Below are 12,783 nucleotides of genomic sequence, written 5' to 3' on the forward strand. Positions count from 1 at the left end.
ATATTGGTGGTAGAACATTTTCACTGTTAGTATTTGCCCAAAATAGGAGGCGAGGTGGTAGCACAAAGTTACTGATAATCGATATTGTTGCATCAATTCTCTGGATTAAATTCCAGACTTTTCCGCAGTATTTCATGGAGAGAGGGCAACTGAGAATGTGGATGGTTATCCGTAGGTGGGATGTGGAGGTTTTAAAGAGATATTATCGTATTTCGTGTTTTAATTAATGTGAGTTTAAGGGTTTCGCGCTATTGGGTTAATGTTTTGCAGGACCGTGGATGGCCGTTGCCAGGTTGTTAGATTTCCTTAAATTCTATTATCTGACAACGGCTAGGTTTAAAGTTTTGACGAGCCTTGATTGGCCTATTCTTAATTTGTTAATTTATTTAAAGATTTTGTTATCTGGCACTGGCCAAGATTCTTAATTAAAGAGTCTTTTAGATGCAAGGGAAATATGTTAATTGGGATGCTTTATAAATAATTGTTCTTATTACCGATTATTTGTATTACATTAATCGGCATAATGTTTGAAGATTTGAACTATGCTACAAGATTATTGAAGGTTAGCTGGTTCTTTTTATCAGAATAATAACGCCGCCTGTTGACATTGATAGCTTTTTCCTTGTTTCCTGAATGTGCAGACTCAAAATCAAAGTCAATTCCGTTACTCCTTATTCGAGTTTTCTTTATCTGGCTATGGGCTTGTTCTTAAATTTTTAAACATTCTCTAGGATTCAGACAATTTTAAGTTTATTAAGCTGCAATATCTATTGGGTATATTCAGAAAGTTTGCCTATTGTAAAACTGGAAGATCGCGCTTTATAATAAATCTTTAACAAATGGTGAATGATGTTTATCCGAACTCCGGTTCACTCCTTCCAGTCAGTATTGAGCGCCTAGACGTCATTTGAATTTCCTTAACCATAGCCACGCATGTCTTTGCTCCGTAGATTCCAGATAACTGTTGTTTTCAGTGTTAGTTATTATGATGCTGTTTGTGTTGGAAAGTTGTTTCGCTTTTTATTTCAACACTTATGCTGATTCCTTTTTATTATTTTCTTGTGTTTTTATGAAGAACTCCATGTTGCTGGACCCGTTAATAATTTAGTGGTGCGACCATATTCAGTATTGTACTATGGGAACCCTCCGCCATAACTTAGCTGTTGCGACCACTTCTTTAATCACTGATTGTTTCTAAACGATGGTCTTAGCTGCGTGTGGTCATTCGCGGCAGTTTTCTAACCACTAGATTCATGGGGGTTCCTCGCAGCAATAGACCCAGCTTATCAGGAACGAGTACGAACTTCGCCTCGTCATTCCAGGAGAGATTTCGTAAAGGTTAGTGTAGTGTCGCTTGTAATGTATTTTTGAAAGTCAGTATACTATAACAACAACATTGACTCAAGAATAAGACGTACATTTCACGATGCACGAGACACGAAAAAGTGCGCTATAGCTTTTGTATCGCAAGTGGTTTAACCTGACTTGCACTTGTAAATAAGTGCGACACCAAATATATTTATGCATTTATGAAAGCAAGAAATACAGATACAAATGGTCTAATGGAAAGTGCGAAATTAGTCTAGAACTTGGATCCCACACAATTGAAGATTTCCTCTCATATATATTTAATATATAGACCAGAAGAAGACCCATTGATTGTCTTGGCCCACTATTTCAGTACTTTCATGTATACCTGTATATGCAAGGCTCTTCTGCAACCGTGTACAGTGACAATCGTATGCAGTAGACACTTTGGTGGCAACCACCACAATTTGCTGAATTTTTATTTTTTATCGTTTTGCGATTAGTCCCTACGTTAAAGTCATCATTGACAGACTTTGAAAATAACAGGTTTATATTTTTAAAATACACAAAATAATTATTAGTATTTTCGGTGTAAAAAGTAGTAGCATTATAATTAAAAAAATATCAGCAGCTTGTAATGCATTTTCATCAGAATATCTTCCATAAAGCCTGTGGAGCCGATGTGAAGAAAATACCAAGAGATTCTACTCACGTACATAAACATCTGTACGCTTCAAGTGAGGGCATGGTGTGTGGTGGAGCGTGTTAAAAAAGTCGTAATAGTCCCTCATGCTCACGAATTAAGCGCAGCGGAGCAAATTGAGGTATCCTGCACCACCGTTACAGCCAAGCTCATAGTGGGGCTGGTTCGCCATTGCCTTTCTCCGACCTGTTACGAAGTGTCAGGTGTGTATTTGTGACCTGCGGATGACTGGGTTGACAGCCTGTACAGTGTTTTGTTGAGTTCCTGTTGTTGTGGACGAACAGAACGAAAGGGGCTACAGCCGCTGTCAGCACTCAACCTACTCCTCAAGAACACCTCCCACATAGATAGAAAAAAATACTACAATTGTTGCGGCAGATCCCCTTAACAAGGATACGTAACTTAATTCTCTGCGGCCCGAGATGATGCAGGAGGCGAAGGCGATGTCGGCAGCCGATGCACACACGCGGCCTGTGCACAAGAGAACTGCGGAGCCAACAGGTCCGGTATCCTCTTCGTGTGTCACGACAGCCGTAAGATTGGATCAAATGGAGCGTCTAAGTTGCCGCACCACTAGCCTCTTTCACAATCTGCCGTAATCGAGTGTTCAAGTCAGGAAAGGATTCCCTTAGCAGGTATCACCGCCTCAACTGTTGACGGTTCTCTGCACTACGAATCACCAGTCATTTACCTAATTTTAAATTTTTTAGCCTACCGGATTTACTGCTGAGCATAGGAACGAAGAATGCGATTACCAGACCATGTCGCAGGCGTTGCAGACCCTTGATTCTGCCCAGAATCTGGAGGCAAGATACCCGGACTGGAAATAAACCCAGACGCCACCAATGTCGCCTACTCCTGGCTTAGCCTGTCTGACGTGCTTAACCAGATCCAAGCTCCCTGGGCCAGCAGGCAGCTTGGTAATCCCACAATCGAAAGGCCAAGCACCTGGTGAATCAAGAGTCTTCAAATCAGCAAACCCTCCGTACATTAGTTCATACAAACTGAATTCCCGAAATGAGACGAAAATGACTGCAATGTACAAATGAAAATAAATTTTAGCACTCGAGGAACAGATAGGGCCAATATCGCCTATAGTGCACTGGGGGTAACGTTGGGAGACCGCCATGTCAACAGGCCTCGTACCAAACACTAACGGCCAACGTGACTGAACTTGGGCCCCACGCAGCGCAGCACTCTCAGTCCGACGTGATGCCGCTCGCGCCCCCTGATTGGTAGGCTCTCTGTGTGGCTAGGGACCGCTAACTCTCTAGTGCGGACGGAGGGTGATTTGAAAGAAGGAAGCCTCCACAGGTTAGAAATGAGCGCTCTCATTTTCCTCATAGGTCAACGATACTTCTACTATTACGATAAGCGATTATTCGACTCAAATAATACAAGAAGAACAGCCCAAAAGATCACTAGCTGCAAGCCTAACCTCTGTTGACCACGCAAACACGTATCACTGTTAACCTAAGCTCCATGTTCCTTGACCGGAAACCTAGTCATCCAACCCGTAGCCACTAATTCTTAACATCGCACAGCACGTTGTTCTTACCTCAGTTGGTTCGACTGTTACGTCTACCGATGACGCGATGCTGCTGCAAAGCTCCCCCTTGCATCATTCGCTGGTGGTATTATATACGCTGCTACATCAATGTGCCACCACAAGCCCTTTAGCGCTGATGAAGTCCGTTCTACCGCACCGTGCAGGATGCAAAGCATTAATTGTAAGTTGAAACAACCTACTGTTCGCCAAGGAAACTGAAATCAGAACGAAAAAGTAGAATGATCACTGCCGCATCTGGAAACCGAACGATTACTACCGCTTTCGAAATCCAACAACATACTAATTACCGCCCACTATTGAGTCCAACATCTGAAATCGGAATCACGGCTGACACTTACGAATTCTGAAAACAGAGTGGTTACTGACTGATACAAAATGCGAAATCAGAATGTTTCATTATTTGGGGCTTACAACCTTAGCCTGGAACACCAAGTCCTTTCCGCCCTTAAGACCAATCGTGAGGCAGATGCAGGGGCAGCTCCCGATCTAAAGAATAGACAGTAATAATTAACCTGACACAACCACAGTCAACACAGTGAAGCCAGTAGCATACGCTCCCAGATGAAGCATTTATGTTCCCCAAACTCACCCACCGCCCAGCCCCCCTCACCATCACGCCAAGGTGTCGAATGCCTCCCCCATAGGAATGCAAGTCAATAGCAAACTGAATTGGTACATGCTTGAAGATAGTTCGCGAGGCTACCTCACAAAAGCCTGATTACAATGTTTCAAGAGGCATTATTAAATGAATGATCTAACAATACACTTTAGCGTCTTGCTTATCGCTCCCATGTGGATTGTAAAGACAAGATTAATTACAGCGTCCGTGGAGGTTTTTAACAGTCATTACTTCCACGCTCCATACTAGAATGGGATGAAACGATAATACGCGGTACGCTTTGCCATATCCTTCACAGTATCGTTTCCAGTGTATGTATGTAGCGCAGATACTACTGAGCACAAAGATGTTGCTCTTTCCGTAATCAACATGTTACGATGCATTACCCTGCAGCAATACTCACATCTGTTTTCGATTTCTGGTGACTGACATCGTTACAATTTCCCAAGATGTTCCATGCCTTACACCTTTCTTGGCCATATACACTCCTGGAAATTGAAATAAGAACACCGTGAATTCATTGTCCCAGGAAGGGGAAACTTTATTGACACATTCCTGGGGTCAGATACCTCACATGATCACACTGACAGAACCACAGGCACATAGACACAGGCAACAGAGCATGCACAATGTCGGCACTACTACAGTGTATATCCACCTTTCGCAGCAATGGAGGCTGCTATTTTCCCGTGGAGACGATCGTAGAGATGCTGGATGTAGTCCTGTGGAACGGCTTTCCATGCCATTTCCACCTGGCGCCTCAGTTGGACCAGCGTTCGTGCTGGACGTGCAGACCGCGTGAGACGACGCTTCATCCAGTCCCAAACGTGCTCAATGGGGGACAGATCCGGAGATCTTGCTGGCCAGGGTAGTTGACTTACACCTTCTAGAGCACATTGGGTGGCACAGGATACATGCGGACGTGCATTGTCCTGTTGGAACAGCAAGTTCCCTTGCCGGTCTAGGAAAAGTAGAACGATGGGTTCGATGACGGTTTGGATGTACCGTTCACTATTCAGTGTCCCCTCGACGATCACCAGAGGTGTACGGCCAGTGTAGGAGATCCCTCCCCACACCATGATGCCGGGTGCTGGCCCTGTGTGCCTCGGTCGTATGCAATCCTGATTGTGGCGCTCACCTGCACAGCGCCAAACACGCATACGACCATCATTGGCACCAAGGCAGAAGCGACTCTCATCGCTGAAGACGACACGTCTCCATTCGTCCCTCCATTCACGCCTGTCGCGACACCACTGGAGGCGGGCTGCACGATGTTGGGGCGTGAGCGGAAGACGGCCTAACGGTGTGCGGGACCGTAGCCCAGCTTCATGGAGACGGTTGCTAATGGTCCTCGCCGATACCCCAGGAGCAACAGTGTCCCTAATTTGCTGGGAAGTGGCGGTGCGGTCCCCTACGGCACTGCGTAGGATCCTACGGTCTTGGCGTGCATCCGTGCGTCGCTGCGGTCCGGTCCCAGGTCGACGGGCACGTGCACCTTCCGCCGACCACTGGCGACAACATCGATGTACTGTGGAGACCTCACGCCCACGTGTTGAGCAATTCGGCGGTACGTCCACCCGGCCTCTCGCATGCCCACTATACGCCCTCGCTCAAAGTCCGTCAACTGCGCATACGGTTCACGTCCACGCTGTCGCGGCATTCTGTCATTGTTAAAGACTGCGATGGAGCTCCGTATGCCACGGCAAACTGGCTGACACTGACGGCGGCGGTGCACAAATGCTGCGCACCTAGCGCCATTCGACGGCCAACACCGCGGTTCCTGGTGTGTCCGCTGTGCCGTGCGTGTGAATTGCTTGTACAGCCCTCTCGCAGTGTCCGGAGCAAGTATGGTGGGTCTGACACACCGGTGTCAATGTGTTCTTTTTTCCATTTCCAGGAGTGTATTTCGGCAGAAAGTTGCTTTGGTTCCCAAAAAAAAAAAAATCTTTCTACACAGTGTAACGTAGCCAAGCCAATGATGCATCATGAATCCTGACATATCAGGGCATATCGATATGTTCGTTTACATACAGAAAAATCCATATAAAAACTGTGTCCATAAAAATCAATTATTTCACTCGTAAATATTTGTATTCCATGTACTTAAATTAATGTTGGATTTTTTATTCAATTTCTTTTTTTAAATTAGTTCTATTTATTCTTCTGAATACGTACCATAGATTGTCTCTGACGAAGATGTAAAGTCTTTGGTTTGTGTAGTACCTCTATTTTTCTTCATTGTGGATAGGCTTGACGGAAGGTGGCTCTATATGGAAGTCGACTCGTTTTGTTGGGCTTGTAATGTGCCTTTTCAAAGCTGCATATTGAATGACTTGTCCTCAGACCGGAAGTTAGTCATTATTTTGAAGCAAGCTGCATCGAAAGGCATATCCACATATCAGAATATGAAAGATAATTCTCATTTATTGTTCCGTCTCATTTGCACAGTTTCTACTTAGATTACATATTCCGTTTTCTCTGTATTATCTTCAGATCTAAGTAGTTGCGTCAGCAACGCTTCTTGTCTACCCACAATCATTTATCGGAATACACTGATATGTAGTACAGGGTAGACAAGACGGGTAGCTGACGCAATTATTTATATCTGAAGACGATAGAGAGTGATCGTAACTTGTAGTCTATTTAAAAATGTGCAACTGAGACAGAAAAGTAGATGAAAATTATCTTAACAGATGCTGCGTTTCTCAAGACGTGTAGTCGACTATAGTGAAAAATATGAAGCTGACTATCTTTAGGCTGGGTTCGTTGTCTTCTTTGGAGGCTCGGTAACGTACACAGGTTTTCTTCTAGTCCGGATAAAACTGGCTGATGGAGGTATTGTGAAAATCGGGTAATTCTCGAAATACTAAATGAAGAAAAGTCTCTGAACTTTTAAATGTTTGCATTGTGCAACATTTCTCATATTACGACAGCACAATTTGAATAAACAATACGACGGCCGTTTGCAATCACACTCCTCCAAATCTCTATGCGATGATGAAGAAGAAATATACTACATAGTGCAAAGAGCTTACATCTTTGTCAGAAATTATCGCTGGTACATATATAGTAGAATTAATAGAATTGAATTTACAAAATTTTTCATTAAAATATGAAATATAGATTTTTGTGGATACAGTTTTATATGAATATTAATTTTTCTTTGCGTGAAAAGAGACATCGACATCTGCTGGTATCGTAGGATTCCCAAGGTATCATTTGCTTGACTACATTATAACATGAATCGTAAAACTGTGATACTATGATACCGCCCCGAGAGAACTGTGGATCAGCATAGAAAGGAAGACCCACTAGCAGTGCAGTGGCACGCTGAGTAAAGAACGTGTCGGCTTGCGTGCCTTGGCAGGTAGGCAGTGCCCCGCGTGGCGCATTAGCGTCTTGGCTGCGCGTTGGTGGGAGGTTGGGGAGGGGGCTATCGGGCGACCCGTTCAAATTGTTTTTCGGCGGCTGTTTGTGCACGAGCGATCCCCGAGGGGCCGCATTTCGCCGGGTATATCTGGAAGGTAAACAGCCGGACCTGTTTGTCCCGCGTAAACAGACCGTAGCGCTCCGCTCGCTGCCTGGCAGGCCGCCTCCAGGGCAGCGCCACGACCTGGAACACGGGAGCTGGAACTGGGAGAGGAACTAGAAGCCTCCCCCTCCGGGCACCGCTTAGCTAACGAGACGTCAGCGATCTCATCGCCTTCTGGCGGCTCTTGTTTCCTTTATATTTTATTTCTTCAGTTCTTCTGGTAAACTGTCATCCATTACCTAACGACAACGTAGAAGGTATACAAATGGCTCTGAGCACTATGGGACTGAACTTCTGAGGTCATCAGTTCCCTAGAACTTAGAACTACTTAAACCTAACTAACCTAAGGACATCACACACATCCTTGCCTGAGGCAGGATTCGAACCTGCGACCGTAGCGGTCGTGCCGTTCCAGACAGTAGCGCCTATGGAACACAAAATAGGGGAAACTTGCCAGTACATTTTTTAAGCTCATATAGGACATGAAAGTATATTAACTGCAAAGTGCTTACCTATCACAAAAAAGTAGTAATTTTTAAAAGTATACTTTAGCACAGCACCTAAATAAATAAATAAATAATCATGACAAATGACTATGGTCATAAACTATTGCCCAGTATCGGACACTTCACAAACTCATTAAGTACAACTGTAATTATCAATTTTTTGGCTAACCAGTGATACTTTTGATTAATTTATAAGTCGCTCCAATCAAACGGAAGCTAAAACAGATAACAGGGCAATGTTTAAGCATGGCAGTTGTCACACTTACAAAAAAAAAATATCTCTGAGCACTATGGGACTCAACTGCTGTGGTCATCAGTCCCCTAGAACCTAGAACTACTTAAACCTAACTAACCTAAGGACATCACACACATCCATGCCCGAGGCAGGATTCGAACCTGCGACCGTAGCACACTTACAGTAAAGGAGATTTTCTTGGCTTGTACAAGCCACATCAGCCCACCCCATGCATGATGTGCACTGATCCCAATCTTCATTTGTTGATTCCCTGTAAATAATACACTCTGTAGTGCTGCCTCCTTCATTAGTGTCAATTTTAGAACATCCGTTCTGTGGAATATTTGTCAGGAAGTGGCGTTTTCGATTAATTTTCACTTTTCTTTGTTTCTTTTTCTGATCACTGTTCTGAGCCCGGTTTTGTACCTTCTTTTCTTATCTTATGGCTGCTTTTTCAAGCTTCTCTCCAGATTCCTTTAATTTCTTCTCCAGCATATCTTTATAGGGGCTGTCAGTTAATATTTCGCCTTTTTGACTTCTTCTCTTCCTAATGACAATTTCATTTCCCGCTTTTTCTGACAGTGGATAAATTCTGTCTGTTACTGTTTGGAATAAGAAGGGAATGCAGCTTCCATGTCCTCTGAAGTACCCAGAAGTGGTTGGAGGAGAAGCGGGAGCATAATCTGCCATGGAAAGACTTGCTGACGCATTGCAGAGCAAGGTGGCATCTGTTGACCACTACAGTTCTGGTTCATTCATTGATACAGGAGTTGCAATTGCAGCTCCTGGTTCTTCTGAAGAAGCATTTAGCCCTACGGCACCAAAAACCGTCGGTCTTGCAATAATTGTCAGACTTTCCTCAGAGAAGCGAGTTGCAGCAAGGAATTCTAAATCTGTAAAGATGTCTTTCTTTAATTGGTGGAGCTCAGTGCAAGGAAACCCAGAAGTTGCAAGGTCTATACAGCAAATAGCCTTGAAAGCAGTCTCAATCAAACCAGAAATGTCCCTTTGAGTTATTTTAAAAGGACGATAATTGTTCATCCATCAATGACAGGCTTCATTGTAAGCCGCTTTGAAAGGTCTCATTACCGCACGATCAAGTGGCTTTTTTCTTCTTTATCCGTGGCGCGAAATGTGCCTGGAAAGGGAAACGTGATATTAGCGCGCTTTACAGTCGTTCTAATACCGTTGTTTAGGTGTGCGGTACTGAGCAAGTGATGACTGTCCTATAATGGGCAAATGGGGCGAGGGAGGAATTTTTCATCATGAACTAACCTTTTAAACCGAACTTCAATTACCTCTACCACGAAAAGTAGTTGAACACATTATACGCATCTGGTCTCGTTTAATAGAGGGTGAAATCTTACAACGGGAAGCCACCGGTCGAGCACAAACAAGTCTTCCAGTCACTGCCCGGACGACAGTGGCGCAGAACCGGTAAGATCCGTGTTGCCACCTTATGTGACAAAGAGCTTCACGCACAAGAGTGCAACTGCCTGCCATCTATGAGAGTTTATGAGAAACACGCTCTGTCCGATACCGAGCAGTGTCCGATACTGTGCAAGTCTCCCCTACGTAAGTTTCGTTTCCCGCTGTAAACTAACTAGAAAATTTAAGCGACCGGTAATAAACTCATTAACAACGTGTAATAATTTTAATGGGAAATTGTTGGCTATTACGAACATTTTACGTACAAGTGAATGTTGTCTATTTCGGTGCATTCAGTATGTGTGCCACTAAAATCAAGTACAACAGGAAGGAGAGCTGAAATATCCAAGAGCGGTTCAAATCTCAGACCGACCATCCCGTTTTGTGAATTTCGTGTCTTCCCTAAATAACGCACAGACTATGATAGTTTTTTTGACTGTGATATGTTAGAGTCGGAGGTCAGTCGTCCCTTACCTCGACACATCGTTAAACCCTAACCCCTCCATTTTGGTGATTCTGACAACTGGTGAAAAGGGGGAGGGGATGTCAAAGTGGACGAAGAAGATTATGCAACGCTTTGTTGTCGACGTAACACAGTAGTCTGTGCCAGTATTCAGTATACTTTTCCCCTTTGCATTCATACACTTTCAGTCTTTGAGCACAGTATAATATAATATTCATTTGTCCATATCGTATTTGTGTGTATTTTTGTAACTTATAACAGTTTGCTAGTTATTGTACTGTTCACAGACGTTGACTAACATCCCTTGAAGTTTTAAAGCCAGCTGCTGTGACTGAGCGGTTCTAGGCGCTTCAGTCCGGAACCGCGCGAGCGCTACGGTCGCAGGATCCAATCCTGCCTCGGGCATGGGTGTATGTGATGTCCTTAGGTTAGTTAGTTTTAAGTAGTTCTAAATTCTAGAGGACTGACGACGTTAGATGTTAAGTCTCATTGTTCTCAGATCCATTTAAACCGTTTTGAAGTACTCTAAAAAATGGTGCAAATGGCTCTGAGCACTATGGGACTTAACTGCTGAGGTCATCAGTCCCCTAGAACTTAGAACTACTTTAAAACTAAGTAACCTAAGGACAGCACACACATCCATGCCCGAGGCAGGATTCGAATCTGCAACCGTAGCGGTCGCGCGGTTCTGAAGTACTCTCAAACACTTGTTAAACAGTGTGATTCCATGATGATATTACAGACTTTCAGGGACATTGGAGAAGCTTAACTCTATCAATTTGAGGTAAGGGCTCTGTTCCGGAAACGACTGTGTGGAAAGTTATAAACGAAAATCGTTTTAATAACTTTGACGATAGAATCCATGTACCGGTACTGTTCTTGCTAAGACTGTAGGGTAGGCGACTTTCAGAGATGATAATACGGACCAACTCAAGAAAAATAGTCTGGTCAACGTGGGGTTCAAAATGCATACATTAAGAGCTATGAGCAGAAGAGTTTTGTTTCGCATTAGTGCCGAGTGCTGACGGGCACATCCTGTTCTGCAGTAACAGCGACCACCCTCAGTTGCAGGCATGGTGCGTCGTGGCCGACCTTTGTTCCAGGTAAAGGTGTGAAACTACCATGCCCACGTAAACGGGGGAACGTCTTCCTGTCAGGGCACCATCGATCTGGACATAGAACCGATGACCTTCCATTGCATTGTCATTCAGCAATCCATACGTGAAGTGCGTGGATGCATAATCAGCATTTTAGTATACCACTGTCCAAAATAACAGGTACAGGAGAATCAGCAGCGCGTAACCTATATCTGGAGAAACCCACCTTCCGACAGCAGCAGCGGCGTACGTGCTAACAGGGTTGTGCCATGTTGTTCGCCTGAGAAGTACAGTACCAGCCCGCCGACGTCCGTAGAGATCGCTGTCACACCACAGAATCGTCACATCGGAGTGCAGAAGCGCTAGGGCGAATAGATACGGGGCATTACTAACGTACGCAATAACCAATGTCCATGTCCGGTATCTCAACAATAATCCATTTTCTGTAACAACTTGTATTTACATTGGGGTGAGAAGTCATGGGATACCTCCTAATATCGTCTTGGACCTCCTCTTGCCCGGCGTTGTGCAACAGTTGGACGTGTAATGGACTCAAATAGTTGTTCGAAGTCCTATGTTGAAATATTGAGCCATCCTGCCGCTATAGCCGTCCATTATTGCAGTAGTATTGCCGGTGAAGGATTTTGTGCGTGATCTCACCTCTCGAATATGTCCAATAAATGTTCGATGGGATTTACGTGGGGTGATCTGTGTGGTGAAATCGTTCGCTGGAATTGTCCAGAATGTTCTTCAAACGAATCGCGGACAATTATGGCCCAGTGACATGGCACATTTTCATCCATAGAAATTCCATCGTCGTTTGGGAACATACAGTCCACTAATAGCTGCACATGGTCTCCAAAAAGGCGGACATAATCGTTTCTATTCAATGATCCATTATGGGACACACCAGCTCGCACAGTACCTTGTTGAATGGTTCGAATGGCTCTAAGCACTATGGGACTTAACATCTGAGGTCATCAGTCCCCTAGACTTAGAACTACTTATAGCTAACCAACCTAAGAACAGCACACACATCCATGCCCGAGGCAGGATTTGAACATGCGACGGTAGCAGCCGCGCGGCGCAGGACGGAAGCGCCTAGAAACGCTCTGTCACAGCGTCCGGCTACCTTGCTGGAAACCTGGGTCAATGGCGTCATGAGGTGTGAGCTACAATCCAACCATTCCAACAGCTCTTACCAAATCAGGGTTCATCTGACCAGGCCACGGTTTTCCAATCTTCTAGACTACAATCAATATGGCCACCAGCTCAGGAGGGACGCAGCAGGCGATGTCGTGCTGATAGCAAAGTCACTGATG

This window comes from Schistocerca gregaria, chromosome 2, assembly GCF_023897955.1.
Source record: "Schistocerca gregaria isolate iqSchGreg1 chromosome 2, iqSchGreg1.2, whole genome shotgun sequence".
Lineage (NCBI taxonomy): Eukaryota > Metazoa > Arthropoda > Insecta > Orthoptera > Acrididae > Schistocerca > Schistocerca gregaria.